At 42.7% G+C, this 12149-nt stretch overlaps 1 protein-coding gene across 1 annotated transcript in view; it reads right to left on the bottom strand.

Annotated features, from left to right (window-relative positions):
* The window catches only part of LOC144599468 (plastin-1-like), a 93926-nt gene extending 82225 nt beyond the window's left edge, over positions 1 to 11701 (bottom strand). The window contains exon 1 of the mRNA XM_078410418.1: positions 11624 to 11701. The gene's annotated coding sequence lies outside the window, so the exon portion shown is untranslated. The remainder of the gene's footprint in view (positions 1 to 11623) is intronic.
* Positions 11702 to 12149: the final 448 nt, after the last annotated feature.

Genomic DNA, 12149 nt, shown 5'->3' with positions numbered 1-12149 from the left:
ACATTCAGAAGCTTTTTCCCAGGATGGAAAAATCAAATACCAGAGGGCATAGTTTTAAGGTAGAGGGGCCATGTTTAAAAGAGATGTGTGGGGAAACTTTTTTTTCTTTTTACAGAGGATGGCGAGTGCCTGGAACACTGACAAGAGACTTTTGGATAAGCACATGGATATGCAGGGATTTGGATTATGGACACGCAGATAAGAGATGGTTTTGGCATCATGTTCAGCACAGAGATTGTGGGCCAAAAGGCCTGTCCTTGTGCTCTATTGTTCCATGTTCTAATTAAATCACATTCGTAAATTGTGGTTTTCCATGGTGGAAGGCCAAGACCTAATTTTCAAAACTGTAGGATTGATGTCATCTTTTTGCCAAGGCATTGGGCAAATTAAGAAAGAGCCTCAGGTGTAATCTGCGACTTAATTACTTTCTTTGGGACTAACTGGAAAACATAAAGTTCATATTATTTCCCTATCATGACAGAAGACTGAACAATTTGAAATTTAACAATGCATCCCTCATCTATAGCAGACACCACCAATGCCAATTGTACTGTAATGATTCATATGGCATAACTACACCCTGCTTTGGAGAAGCTGGGTACCCCACTGTAATCTCCAAAAGATGCTCCCTTGGGATAACTTGAAGTCCAGTTTAAAGTTAACAAGATTAGCAGGCTTTAGGAATTTGTACAGCAAAAATGGAGATTTGAGCAGAAGCCCTCAGTTCAAAAGCTCTACCAAAGCACTCCATATTACATGAATTAAACTAAGACTACGAACACCACATCCAACACCTTCTTCATCTGCCAGCCCCTCAAATAAAGCACCAGTCCCTTTCTCCTGTTTACAGCCTCTCCACACTCCTCCAATTGGAGGGATCATCTTTGTCCTCCATTTGTAGTAGCGGATCCTATGATCACCAACCCCACTACCCACTAGGAAGGATATTCTTGCTATTGAGGGCGTGCAGCGTAGGTTTACTAGGTTAATTCCCGGAATGGCGGGACTGTCATATGTTGAAAGACTGGATCGACTGGGCTTGTATACACTGGAATTTAGAAGGATGAGAGGGGATCTTATTGAAACACAAGATTATTAAGGGGTTGGACACGTTAGAGGCAGGAAACATGTTCCCAATGTTGGGGGAGTCAAAAACCAGGAGCCACAGTTTAAGAATAAGGGGTAGGCCATTTAGAACAGAGATGAGGAAAAACTTTTTCAGTCAGAGAGTTGTAAATCTGTGGAATTCTCTGCCTCAGAAGGCGGTGGAGGCCAATTCTCTGAGTGCTTTCAAGAGAGAGCTAGATAGAGCTAGATAGCGGAGTCAGGGGGTATGGGGAGAAGGCAGGAACAGGGTACTGATTGGGAATGATCAGCCATGATCACATTGAATGGTGGTGGTGGCTCGAAGGGCCGAATGGCCTACTCCTGCACCTATTGTCTACCCACCCAACCACAGCCCCACCCCACACCACACTGCCCTACAAAATTCCTGTTCACCAAATTCCCATGTTTTCCTATCTCCATTGTCCCCAAAAGTCCCTGACTGTTCCATTAAGCTACCCTGTTCATCTATCCAGATGCAGGGTAAAAGCAAATGTTTCTGTCGAGTAAGAGTAGTGATTCACTGCTTTAACTTATTGTAAATTCCATTTGTGTACACAAATGAAAAATCTTGAGGACTGTGCTGAGATTACATTGACAAACCATTTAAAAAGTGAATTCACATTTCTTAAGGGATACGATAAGAAGACATCCATTAGTAAAGCTAATTTTCTCTATTTTCTACATGCCCTAACACCAACACTTTCCATCTTCCACTAGAGTTTGTTGAGGAAGATCAATGCCTTGCTACTGCAGATAACAGCCTGGGAGACAAAGCAGACATTAGTTTGCTGATCCTGCCAATGAACTTAGATTATCTGGAGAGAGTGCTCATAGTACTTCTCTAATGCTTTGAGGTACTTGATGCAGGTTGGACAAATATACAAGCAGCCAGGGGTTACTGCTGTTCAGCGAGTTTTTGGTCTCAAGATACTCTTTTTGCCTGCAAATGCCAAAAAGGTTTTGCTGGCATACAGGAGGCAGTGTTAACTGTTGCTCATGTCTACCTTCACTGAAAAGTGGTTCCTGAGATATTAAAAGGTGATCCGTATTTCCCAGGATCCTCTTCATAGATCTTGAGGTGGTCATTAACATAACATTTGTGCTCACCGAGACACATTGGCTCTTGATCTGCTTACAATTTAAAAAAATCCCATTCTTGTTTTCATTTTCTCATCCCCGCCTAATTCTAGAATCCGTCAACAAACCGCGATCTCTGCACACCTCCAATTGTGGCTCTTATAATTAATTCATCAATGCGTCAGTGGACATATTTCAATTCCTTCAGTCTTAAACTCTGGAATTCCCTTCCTAAAACTTTCACAGATCTCACTATATTCTTTTCAAGATGATCCCCAAAATCTACTCCCTTGATTTAGCTTTTGATCATTTTATTGCTACTTCCCTACATGGTTCACTGTTAAAAAAAATCCTGATAGCGCTCTACAAAACCATTGTAAAGATCTGAAAATTTCACGTTGGTCACGATAGTAGAAAATACTTCAAGGAACAGCTCACTGCCACATTCTTAAGTGTAAATATAACAACATATAACATATAACAACTACAGCATGGAAACAGGCCTGTCCAGCCCTACCAGTCCACGCCGACCATTCTCCCTGACCTAGTCTCATCTACCTGCACTCAGACCATAACCCTCTAATCCCCTCCTATCCATATACCTATCCAATTTACTCTTAAATAATAAAATCGAGCCAGCCTCCACCACTTCCACCGGAAGCCCATTCCATACAGCCACCACCCTCTGAGTAAAGAAGTTCCCCCTCATGTTACCCCTAAACCTTTGTCCCTCAATTCTGAAGCTATGTCCCCTTGTTGGAATCTTCCCCACTCTCAAAGGGAAAAGCCTACCCACGTCAACTCTGTACGTCCCTCTCAAATTTTTAAAAACCTCTATCAAGTCCCCCCTCAACCTTCTACGCTCCAAAGAATAAAGACCCAACCTGTTCAACCTCTCTCTGTAGCATAAGTGCTGAAACCCAGGCAACATTCTAGTAAATCTCCTCTGTACCCTCTCCATTTTGTCGACATCCTTCCTATAATTTGGCGACCAGAACTGCACACCATACTCCAGATTCGGCCTCACCAATGCCCTGTACAATTTTAACATTACATCCCAACTTCTATACTCGATGCTCTGATTTATAAAGGCAAGCATACCAAACGCCTTCTTCACCACCCTATCCACATGAGATTCCACCTTCAGGGAACAATGCACAATTATTCCCAGATCCCTCTGTTCCACTGCATTCCTCAATTCCCTACCATTTACCCTGTACATCCTATTTTGATTTGTCCTACCAAAATGCAGCACCTCACACTTATCAGCATTAAACTCCATCTGCCATCTTTCAGCCCACCCTTCCAAAAGGCCCAAGTCTCTCTGTAGACTTTGAAAATCTACCTCACTATCAACTACTCCACCTATCTTAGTATCATCTGCATATTTACTAATCCAATTTGCCACACCATCATCCAGATCATTAATGTAAATGACAAACAACAGTGGACCCAACACAGATCCTTGGGGTACTCCACTAGACACTGGCCTCCAACCTGACATACAATTGTCAACCGTTACCCTCTGGTATCTCCCATTCAGCCATTGTTGAATCCATCTTGCAACCTCACTATTAATACCCAACGATTTAACCTTCTTAATCAACCTTCCATGTGGAACCTTGTCAAATGCCTTACTGAAGTCCATATAGACAACATCCACAGCCTGGCCCTTATCAATTTCCCTGGTAACCTCTTCAAAAAATTCAAGAAGATTAGTCAAACATGACCTTCCAGGCACAAATCCATGTTGACTGTTTCTAATCAGGCCTTGATTATCCAAATAATTATATATATTGTCCCCAAGTATCTTTTCCATTAATTTTCCCACCACAGACGTCAAACTAATAGGTCTATAATTGCTAGGTTTACTTTTAGAACCTTTTTTAAACAAGGGCACAACATGCGCAATGCGCCAATCTTCCGGCACCATCCCCGTTTCTAATGACGTTTGAAATATTTCCGTCATAGCCCCTGCTATTTCTGCACTAACTTCCCTCAATGTCCTAGGGAATATCCTATCAGGACCTGGAGACTTATCCACTTTTATATTTTTCAAAAGTGTCCGTACCTCCTCTTCTTTAATCCTCCTAATTTCCATCACTACTCTACTTGTTTCGCTTACCTCACATAATTCAATATCCTTCTCCTCGGTAAATACCGAAGAAAAGAAATTGTTTAATATCTCCCCCATTTCTTCCGGCTCAGCACATAGCTGACCACTCTGACTCTCTAATGAACCAATTTTATCCCTCACTATCCTTTTGCTATTGACATATCTGTAGAACCCCTTGGGTTTTACTTTTACATTACTTGCCAAAGCAGCCTCATATCTTTTTTTCGCTTTTCTAATTTCCTTCTTAAGATTCCTTTTACATTCTTTATATTCCTCAAGAACCTCATTTACTCCCTGCCGCTTATATTTATTGTATATCTCCCTCTTTTTCCGAACCAAGTGTCCAATTTCCCTGGAAAACCACGGCTCTTTCAAATTATTATTCTTTCCTTTCCACCGAACAGGGACATAAAGACTCTGTACTCTCAAAATTTCACCTTTAAATATCCTCCATTTCTCTATTATATCCTTTTCATAAAACAAAAATTTCCATTTCACTCCTTTTAAATCCTTTCTCATCTCCTCAAAATTAGCCTTTCTCCAATCCAAAATCTCAACCCTTGGTCCAGATTTGACCTTCTCCATAATGATATTAAAACTAATGGCATTGTGATCACTAGACCCAAAGTGCTCCTCAACACATACCTCCGTCACCTGACCCATCTCATTTCCCAACAGGAGGTCCAACACTGCCCCTTCTCTGGTAGGCACCTCTACGTATTGCTGCAAAAAACTATCCTGCACACATTTTACAAACTCCAAACCATCCAGCCCTTTAACAGAATGCGATTCCCAGTCTATATACGGAAAATTGAAATCACCCACAATCACCACTCTGTGCTTACTACTAATATCTGCTATCTCCTTACATATTTGCTCTTCCAATTCTCGTTCCCTATTTGGCGGTCTATAATACACCCCTATAAGTGTTGCTAAACCTTTCTCATTTCTGAGTTCCACCCAAACAGCCTCCCTAATCGAGCCTTCTAGTCTGTCCTGCCAAAGCACTGCTGTGATATCCTCCCTGACAAGCAATGCAACACCCCCACCTCTTGCCCCTCCGATTCTATCACATCTGAAACAATGAAATCCTGGAATATTTAATTGCCAATCGCAACCCTCCTGCAACCATGTTTCACTGATCGCCACAACATCATACTTCCAGATGTCAATCCAGGCTCTAAGCTCATCCACCTTTCTTACAATGCTCCTAGCATTAAAATATACACATTTAAGGGACCCATCATTTCTTATTCTCAATTTATTTCTTTTCCCTTCTTTCTCTCCTACATATTGGGTCTGAGTGTTTCCCTTTTCTGCCTCCTGCCTCACACACTGCCTGTTAGCTATCTGTGTTTGAGTCCCTCCCCCCAACCGTACTAGTTTAAAGTCTCCGCAATTATTTTAGCAAATCTCCCCGCCAGGATATTGGTTCCCCTCAGGTTCAGATACAACCCATCCTTTTTGTACAGGTCATACTTCCCCCAGAAGAGGTCCCAATGATCCAGAAACTTGAAACCCTGCTCCCTGCACCAGTTCCTCAGCCACTTATTTATCCTCCACCTCACTCCATTCCTGTTCTCACTATCGCGTGGCACAGGCAGTAAGCCTGAGATTATTGCTTTGGAAGTCCTTTTTTTTTAAACTCTCTTCCTAGCCCCCTAAATTCTCCTTTCAGGACCTCTTCCCTTATCCTACCTATATTGTTGGTACCTATATGTACCACGACCTCTGGCTCCTCTCCCTCCCCTTTCAGGATATCCTGGACACGCTCAGACACATCCCGGACACCGGCACCAGGGAGGCAAACCACCATCCGGGTCTCCCGACTGCGTCCACAGAAACGCCTATCTGACCCCCTCACTATAGAGTCCCCTATTACTATCGCTCTCCTCTTCCTTTCCCTACCCTTCTGAGCAACAGGGCCGGACTCCTTGCCAGAGGCCCGGGCACCGTCGCTGCCCCCAGGTAGGCTGTCCCCCCCCAACAGTACTTAAACAGGAGTACTTATTTCCAAGGGGTACAGCCACCGGGGTACTCCCTAGTCCCTGCCTCTGCTCCTTGCCCCCCCTAACAGTGACCCACTTGTCTACCTCCCGTGGTCTAGGAGTGACCACCTCTCTGTAACTCCTATCTATAACCTCCTTACTCTCCCTGACCAGACGGAGGTCATCAATCTGCCGCTCCAGGTTCCTAATACGGTCCCTCAGGAGCCCCATCTCGTCGCACCTGGCGCAGATGTGGATGTCTGGAAGACTATCAGACTCCCAGATTCCCCACATCCGACACCCAGAACAAAAAACTGCCCTGGCAGTCATACTCTCCAAACAAAGCCCCGTGCTCGGTTACTAAACCTACCGCCCGGCCGCTGCTCCAACCGCTCCAACCGCCCACCCAAAAGAACTGAGTGATCTCCTGGGAGAGGCGAAAAACCGGATAAAAAACCCAGGCCAATTTGGGAAAAAATCCGGGAAATTCCTCTCCGACCCCAAGCTAGGCGATCGAAACTTGTCCGGGAGATCACACAGGTCTTACTCCTTACTATCCCCACACAATCCCCACACACTACTTCCCAAGCAACACAGCTTGGTGCTGCTTGCTGCTGCTGCTGCTTGCTGCTGCTACTGCTGCTGTTTCTGCTGCTGCTGCTGCTGTTTCTGCTGCTGCTACTGCTGCTGATTGCTGCTGCTACTGCTGTATGTAAATATACATTCCCCATAGATATTAATTGCATCTGATAATAAAAGGTGATCGGTTATAAATGCAGTTGATTATTCTGTTAAATTCTTTTTTACTCAAAGTAGAAAACATATGTTTATGTTGAGAGGAGTAAGATTTAAAAAGGATGCAAGGGTCAATGCTTCCACATAGAGGGTGATGTCCATATTGAAAGAGTTGCCAGAGAAAGTGGTAGACGCAAGTACAAAGACATGGATAAGAAAATTTGCAGTGGTTGCATGCCAAATGGAGGTTAGTTGGATCAGAATGGGGTACACAAATAATGTTTAGGCAGATTGAGATCAGGTAGGAGGTAATGTTAGGTCTTTCGAAAAGCATTAAGGTGGATAAATGCCCAGGATTTTATCCCAGATCATTTAGAAACACAAAAGGAGATTGCAGGTGGCCATGACAAGGAACATGGTATCCTCTCCAGCCACAGATGTGGTCGCAGAGGACTGGAGCATAGCCAATGTTACTCATTTGTTTCAGAGGGAAATAGATACAATCCAAGACATATGTGGACTGGTGAGCCTCATGTCAGTGGTAAGGAAGCTATTGGATTGGATTCTTCGGTATAAGAAGAAAATCAGATAATTAGGGACAGTCAGCAAAGCTTTGACCATGGAAGGTCACGTCTTGCTAACTTGACTGGAGATTTTTGAGAAAGTAACGAACGTGATTGACGAGGGTAGGGCGGTGGATGTTGTTTAGATGGATTTAAGTCCTTCATGGTAGTTTGATCCAGAAGATTAAGATGCACGTGATTAAAAGTAACATGGTGGTTTGGATTCAGAAAGTTTGGACAAACTTGGATTGTTTTCTGTGGAGTACCAGTGGTTGAGGTGAGACCCGATATAAATTTATAAAATTATGAGGCCTAGATAGGACAAACAGCCAGAATCTTTTTCCCAGGGTGGAAATGTCAAAGATAGGGTATAGCTTTAAGGTCAGAGGGGGGGAAATTTAAAGGAGATGTGTGGAGCAGGTTTTTTGTGTTTTAATTCAGAGAATACTGGGGACTTGGAACGTGCTGTTAGGGATGGTGGTGGGTGTGACAGTGGCATTTAATAGGCTTTTAGATAGGTACGTGGATACAGCAAGAAATGGAGGGATACAGATCACATGCAGGCAGATTAGTTTAACTTAGAAATCTGTTTAGCACAGACTCTGAGGACCAAAGGGCTTGTTCCTGTGCTGTACTGTTCCAAGTGCTATGTTCTACATAAATGGAACAAGCTCAGTTAGCTAACCATGGTCTGCATCGTTGAGTTGGGCCGAAGGGACAGTTTCCATGCTGGAAAGCTCTAATGACTCTCCATTAGTTGGTATGCGAGATTTTGGAGTGGAACAGTTCAGGATACAACTTGTGAAGTAAAGTCAAAATAATTCTACAAATCATACAGAATTCATTGGTTTGAAAACGAAAAATTTATTATCACTGACAATGTCCCTAAATGATAAAGACAATATTGTACATCTTGATGTCTTCAAAGCTCTGCAAAAATTTCTTCACTTTTATTTGAAAAGATATTAGAAAACTTATATTGGGGTCATTTACTTATTGAATTTTCTTTTGTTCATTATATATTCTGTGTAGCGTTTACAGGCCTGTAATGCTGCTGCAAATAAGAATTTAATTGTTCTGTTGTTAGTACACATGACAATTAAACACTCGACTCTTGATTTTATACTGTTCACCACACAAACTGAATGACAGATAAGGTCAAGCAAAATCATGCACTACAGTACATTTTGGTGGCAAATAAAATTGTTTATTACAATACAAGAAGATCTCCTTGACAAAGAAGAGGGTCTGAAGAAGGGCCCCAATCCAAAATGTCACCTATCCTTTTTCTCCAGAGATGCTCCCTGACCTGCTGGCTACTGGGGCACATTGTGTCTATCTTTGGTATAAACAAGCATCGACAGTTCTTTGTTTCAATAAGATAGTTGATTGTTTTACATCCAGCTTCCACTCATTTACTTTCGTTTCTTCTTGCCCTAGTGAAGAGGATGAGCATAGAGGTTTCTCTGACGCACCAAACAAATTGAGCACAAACACTTAACTTGCCCACCAATGGACACATAGCGTTGGAGTAACTCGGCAGGTCAGACAGCATCCCTGGAGAACATGGACTCGAAACATCACCTTGCCATGCTCTCCAGAGGTGCTGCCGAACTTGCTGAGTTCCTCCAGCACATTGCCTCCTTTTGTGTATTAACCAGCATCTGCAGTTCCACCAACACTTTTTCCTTTTCAGTAAAGCTCCATCTCTCCATATTAACTTCTACGGTAAAATAAGCAAAATAATTTAATTGAATACTTTATTGTCACATGCGACATCACAGTGAAATTCTTTGTTTGCATATCTAAGATATGCAAATAGTCACCCATAAAGGGCACTTACAAAGCACCCCTGTGCCAGGTCCCCCTTTGTTCTCCCATCTCTCGCCCCCCCCCCCCCCCGCCCCTCCTCATGGTGTTCCCCCTACTCCGGGCCCTTCATTGTTCTTCCCCCTCCCTCATGGAAGTCCCTCCACACTTTGTCCCCACTGGCTGCTCTTTCCCATCTCTCACGGCGGTCGCCCCACGCCGTGTCCTCCTTTGTTTCTTCCCCCAGCAACGGCGTCCTCATTTCCACTTGCTCCGTCCTCGTCCGGCGCCATCAGTGGGCTCCACAGACTCAGGGGCCGTTGGCCACGAGCTTCAGTGACCCGTGAGGCTCCACTTCCGACCCGAGGGGCTCCGGCCCACTAGGTTCCGACCTGTGATGCTCCACCTTCGACCCGCGAGGCCCGGGTCTCAGCGGCACCTCCAGAAGGCGTCAATTCAAACTCAGCGTAACAGAAATTTGGGCAAAAGATTATTGACTGATTCCACATGCCACAACACTATTACTGATTGACTTTGGTACATGCATGCATCTCATACATTCATTTTTCGATTTAACTTTAGATTATATACCACCATATTACATCATTAGAAATGCTCTTGGCAGATAAATGATCATTCTCACCTGCTTCAAAGATGCCGAGTTGTGCACCCCAGACAGCCACTGAAAAGGTGCTCTTAATCTTACAAAGAAAGTTTACTCTAAAAACATTAAAGAAAGATCTAGACTAGAAGAATACAGAGCCAATATGGGGCATGGTGAGCCTGTTTGTGCTGTTAATCTCTAAAATATGGTGAGCTACCAAGTTACCTGCAGTATCTTGGTCAACATTAGCCCCTCCCAAAAAAGCCCCAGATTATCTAGTCATTATCATCACAGGACCTTGGATAATTTGATTTGTTCTATCCATCTTCCCTGCTACATTCTCAGCACTTAAAATTACTTTTTTTTTTTTAAATCCTTCTTTCCCAATTCTGACAAAGGACCTCTGACCTGAAACATTAAGCATTTCACTTTCCACAAACCATATTTTTATTTTAGTTTTCCAGGATTGGCATTTTTTAAATTTTCACATTGCTGCATGCAAACAGTCTTCCATGTTTTCAGCATTGCAATCTTGACTGCATTTGAAGATGCCATAAAGTGCCTCTGAACATCATGCAAGGAGATGAACAGAATTAAAAGAGGGGAAATGGTCACACTTTTTCTACAACTGGGTTCTCTTTTTTTCATGTTAACAAGTTCGTTTTTCACTACGCAAAAACAGCAAAAGATCAAAAAATCAGCAGTCAGGGACAGAAGCTCACAACGTTCCCTTCACACGAGTCCAATATGTCTACTACCTTGCAATACTGTACACATTATTTGTGTCTATCAATGTAACATACATCATGAAATACATATTTAGTCTTCCACGTGCAAATAAAAATGGCTTTAATCCACAAGTTCAAGGTGACATTCCAACTGTTGATTTTAATGGAGATTATTTACTGAATTAGATGGCTCTCATTCCTGAATAAAATATAACTAAAAGTAATATCTTTGAAAGTATTCTCTCGATTACAAGTTCAGTAAAAAGAGAAAAATATCAAAACAGAAAAAAAAATGCTGGTGCAAACAAGATCAATAGGCCACTCCAAAGCAACCGGTGAAGTAAAGAACTGCTGCCGTGAACCAACTGTACGTGATAGATTTAGTGCAGATTCAATAGAGAATTGACTGTACAATAAGGAACAAACAACTGTTTTGTTAAAGTGAAACAAGTAACGTGTTTCTTCATTTCTTCTATATTTCAGAACTCCTCAAAAGTTCACTCGGCCGTCTAACAAAGGATTAGTGTAACAATGACGCTGCACACAAAGCCAGGTCTGAAACACTAACAATAAACCGGTTTGTAACAATAGCCGGATAGCTCATTACATTGTTGACCAACATTCCGCCCATAATCTTTCAGGAACCCTTCAATTTAATACTTAAAAGTAATCCAAATCTTCAGAGATGAAGCGTGCAGAAGTTGTTTCAATAGTGTTTCGAAAACATTGCGAATATATATCAACTTGCACAGAGTTTGTAGCATTTTACAAGTGCTACGTTTGACCAGAACGAAACCGCTAATCACATTTGTTAAAAAAATAACTTCTTTTTTTCCCCCATAAACAATTAAGCGTTTTTTATATGTTAAAACAAAAAAAACATAGAAATTACTTACGGGGCGAATCTAGTCGCAATAGAGAGCAGGTGTGAGACAACACACCGCAAAAGAGAAACTGGCCAAAGATCAGCCCTTTTGTGAACTCATGTAATTGACGACTTGCCAGTTACCCAGGTGCTTCCTCTGCTGTCAAATACAGGAGAGATCCAATCGGATCCACAGCAAACAGGGAGGTGGGCTTTCAGGTGAGAAAGTTGCATCGGGCCAATGACGCCCTGGGGCACATAGCAACAGTTGCTATGACCCTTGCAGGACGCTTTCGTCTGCATCAGTGGAGAAATGCTGGATGAATACAACAGTTCATGGATTTTGCTGCAATGTTGGTCTTGCAATTCTCTCTGCGTGTGAACACGGCCAGCTTTAATTGTCGCCTTGGCTCGGCCTGTCAGTTTCTGTGAACAGGGAGATTGAAGGCTTAAGCACCAATCTCCTGCACTTGAGTTTCAGCGACAGATGTCCTGCATTGTTCAAAATTATACGCGGATATAAAACCATTGCTTGCAGAAGTTCTTGTGCTATCTGT

The sequence above is a fragment of the Rhinoraja longicauda genome, chromosome 13 (assembly GCF_053455715.1).
Source record: "Rhinoraja longicauda isolate Sanriku21f chromosome 13, sRhiLon1.1, whole genome shotgun sequence".
Classification (NCBI taxonomy): domain Eukaryota; kingdom Metazoa; phylum Chordata; class Chondrichthyes; order Rajiformes; family Arhynchobatidae; genus Rhinoraja; species Rhinoraja longicauda.
Note: the sequence above shows the minus strand (reverse complement) of the source record. Positions and strands in the feature narration are given on the sequence as shown.